We start from the raw sequence: 4359 nt of genomic DNA, 5'->3' as shown, positions 1-4359 counted from the left end.
GGCTCTAGGTTATCCCAGCTTCCATGGCACTTTCGTAACTCTGCTGAACTCCATCTCAGGTTCTCTGTCTGAGAAACTGGTCTGGACATTGGAGGCACAAGGATATACCAAGTTGGGCAGGGTATACGGCCAGGGCTGGGGAATGGTGAAGAATCTTGGGGCAATCTGGTTCAGGCTCCTGAGGTACACAATTGATCTGATAAAGGATTTTCCTTGTTTCATGAATAAGCAAAGGATTTGGGTGACACAAGACCCTCTTGCCCTCAAGAGGGAACTAATCACAGCATAATTACAAATGAACACCAGGCACAAGCTCTCAGTGTCTTTTCTCTGGGATGGCAGGACATGCTGGTGTCTAAGGGGTGGGAGCAGGGTATGTTGTTCTAGGACCCTTGGCTCAGTCAGGTCAGGAAGAAACTCTGTTTTCCTCCTGGGTCTCTCTTCTGGTAAAGCAGTATTATAGTCTAGTTATTAGGTGTCCCCCAAAAGCTCATGTGTGAGGCAATGCAAGGAGGTTTACAGATGAAATGATTGGGTTATAAGAGGTTTAACAATCAGTGCATTAATCCCCTGATAGGGATTAACTGGGTGATAACTGTAGACAGGTAGGGTGTGGCTGGAGGAGGTGGGTCCCTGGGGGTGGGATTTCGGGGATATATACTTTGTCCTTGTTGAGCAGAGCTCTCTGCTTCCTGATGTCTTGAGCTGCTTCCCTCCACCATACCCCTCGCCATAATGTTCAGCATCTCCTCAAGCCCCAAGGAATGGTGCTGGTCGTCTATGGACTAAGATCTCTGAAACTAAGAGCCCCCAAATAAACTTTTCCTCTAAAATTATTTTGTCGGGTCTTTTGTTCACAGCAGTGAAAAAGCTGACGAAAACAGGTAGATTTGAAGGGGAACATGATGGAAAAGGGAGCGTTTTAGGGCTTCTTTTGTATCCTGCATTAAAAAGCTTATTAACTTTAATGTTTGAAGGTTCTACTCTTTTTTTTTTCAGTGCTGGGGATCATACCCAGGGCTTCATAGAAACTAAGCAAGGGCTCCATGCCCAGCCCTATTTTATTTTAAAACGACATCTACACTGAATTCCTCAGGCTGGCCTAGAATTTGCGATTCTCCTGCCTCAGCTTCCTGAGAAGCTGGGATTCCAGGCCTGCGCCACTGCACCCAGCTCATACAATTTATCTTGTATGCGCTGGGTTTGACTCTCCAGCTAAAACACACACCCTCTGAAAACAGGGCCAATAGTTTTTTCATTCGTTTTATGGACTTTCTTTCCCTATCTTATGGTTGTCACACAGTGCTGAACACATGGTAATAGCTATCATTTGTTGAGCATCTATTATGTACAAAAGTATACTACTAGGTATGTTGTTCACTTTATTACAATTTCTACTTCCCAACAATCATATGTGGAGGATGCTATAATTATCTCCATCTGATAGGTGATATAACTAAATTCAGAGAGGTTAATTTAATATACCCAAATCACCAGCGGGTACATATACTAGGAATTGAATCTCTATTTGTCTGACTCCAAAGTCTTATTTTTACCCTGTTGTACTGGTTCTTTACTGAGTCACAGCATTATCTCATAGTTATCTGTGGCCAACTAAGTCCCCCAAGGAGTCCTGGCTCCTTCTTCAGTGGCCCCTGGTAATAATTAGAGTGGAGGAAGGGTGGGACAGGCAACTGAGAGGCCAGGCAAGAAATATGTCATATACACCCCTGGCCTCCCCAACCCTCCTGTGTGGTTTGGGACACATAGTATGTACTCAATAAATACTTAATGTAAAGGAAAAGTTTCTTTTTAGAGAGGAAAGTAGTACTTATTTCAGTTAACCATTGGCAATGTGTACAACTAGGAATGAACTCTGTTGCCAAGGAATGAAAAGAAATAAAATGAAAGAAGACCCCCAAAAAAAGAGATTAAAATTTTTTAAAAAATTATATTTCAAAGATAGAAGCAAAAACATTGTTGTAAGTACCAAAGAAATGGAATGGGAGTGGTAGAGCACTTGCCTAGCATCCTTGAAGCTCTGGGTTCAATTCCCAAGGCTGCAATGAAAAAGAGAATCTAGATGGCTGGGAATGTAGTTTAGTAGTAGAGCACTTGCCTGCAAAGCATGCTTGAGGCCCTGAGTTTGATCCCCAGCACAGCAACAAATCAAACAATTAAGCAAAGACTTCCTTCCTGTAGACAAGGAAATTTATAAACTGCAGGGAGGCTTTCCAAGAAACTAATTCCAAAACAACATCAAGATTCTTTTCTTCTCACCTCTGAGAACTGACCTAATTCAAACCACTGTAAAGGGCATAGTCTGTGACCTGTTTTGGAGCTGATATAAACTGGAGAAATAATTTCTTCCCAAAGCCAATAAGAACGGATGCCAAGAGTTTATACGGGGGTCAGTTTTCTGTTTGGGGTACCAGCAATTGAACTCAGGGGCACTTAACCACTGAGCCCATCCTCAGCCCTTTTTTGTATTTTATTTAGAGACAGGGCCTCATGAAATTGCTAAAGCTGGCTTTGAACTTGTGATCCTCCTGTCTCAGCCTCCTGAGCCCCTAGGATTACAGGTATGCACCACCATGCCTGGCTCAGGGGTCAGTTTTGTATATTTTATACACTCATTGTAAGAGAGGTCAGGATTGAAAATAAATTATCCTTTTCTGCAACATTTTTTTGTCATTTTTTTCCAGTTGCAAAATCCAGGATTGATTTTGACATTTAGTTTCTTTATTGTGAGTTCATGTATCATCAGATGATGTGGGTAGTCCATGAAACCTAGAATAGCCTCAACTTCTTCTGGGGGAAGAAAGACTTCCTTGAGATCTTCTTTTTGAGTCCTTGAGATCTTTTTTTTAGAGATTTATACATCTAGAACAGGCTTAATGACATTAAACTCTTAGGAAAGAGCCTGAAAATAGCATGGGTTTGAACCCAGCATAGCAACAAATGAAACAATTACGTCTATCATTATCCAGTTGGGCATTCCTTTAAACAAAGTAAAACTGTATTGATAATTTAAGGCTGGACTGGTTCTAAAATAACACTTGATATTTGCTCAAATCACTGATCTGGGTCCCTAACCCCTGCCACGGAGTAAATCAGGCTGGGTGTGCCAAGAGCAATCAGAGAGCTGGGAGATACCCATGTAACAGTCACTGGTTTAGTGTAGATCTCTCTCTGGGTAAAGGATAGTGATAAGTCCACTTGTACAACCACTTAAAATGTCTCTTGTACTCAAGCAAACAATTTTGGAATAGAGATGATAATATTAAAAGCAATAGCCTCTCAGACAGCTGTGGTGGCACATGCCTATAATCCCAATGACTATGGATGGAGGCTGAGGCAGGAGGATCACGGTTTGAGGCCAGCCTCAGCTACTTAGTGAGACCCTGTCTCAAAATAAAAAACACAAAAAGGTTTGGAAATGTAGCTCAGTGGGAAAGCATCCCTGGATTCAGTCCTCAGTATCCCCCCCCCCCCCCAAATACACACACAAGCAGCCTCTCTACCTGGGATGACTTCTACTGAAATGTGGAGTATTTTGAGTTGATAAAGGGCTAACTGTTGTTGCTGTGGGCCAAGGTAAGGGCATTGAAAGGTGGCAGACGCAAGAGGAAACCAGGGTAGAAAGAGAGATTAAGAGATACAGACAGAGTGCTGCATGGGGGAAAGAGAGAAGGAAGCTGGCAGAGAGGGAAAGTCTATGATGAACAGAAGAAGACTTTTAGTGTGGAGGATCTAATCCTCAGTCCAGCACATTCCATGGCAGAACAGGGAGGAAAGCAAAGCCCAGTGCAGCATGTTTGCCAATCTACCCTCCTCAGACACCACCAAAGAGAGACATCCTGGCTGTGTTGCCAGCTTCAAGGGCCTTCCCCTTGCTGGTCCACTTGACAGCCAGACACGGAGGCACTGATCCTTGAAAGGTAGATGTGAAGTAAGGGTGGCTGCCTGGGTCTCCCTTCCTTGCTTGTTTCCTGTGCCCAAGAGGCCTTTTCTCTCAGCCCACAGGATCCCTAGATCCTTAGTGGGGAAAGCCCCTTCAGCCAGAGTCCTCTCCACCATCTGGCAGTGTTCCAAAAAGAAATGAGGAATCCTATACAAATCTTATCTGGTTGACAGACCACAGTCCCTTATCCATTGACACACATTAACCTAAGCCCACAGGGGCAAGGTATGGACCAGAAGATAGGGCAGTGTGCTGAATGGAGGAAGGGGTGGAAGTAGGAACTGAAAATGTGCCCCTGCGATGATGCTGGAGCTCTGGGTCGCTTCCTGCGGGTGATGCAATAGCTTCTGCCACAGGTGGTGTGTGGTGGCTGCGGTGGGAGTGTTTGCGGAGTG

The sequence above is a fragment of the Marmota flaviventris genome, chromosome 2 (assembly GCF_047511675.1).
Source record: "Marmota flaviventris isolate mMarFla1 chromosome 2, mMarFla1.hap1, whole genome shotgun sequence".
In the NCBI taxonomy this organism is placed as follows: Eukaryota; Metazoa; Chordata; class Mammalia; order Rodentia; family Sciuridae; genus Marmota; species Marmota flaviventris.
This window is presented reverse-complemented; position numbering follows the sequence as displayed.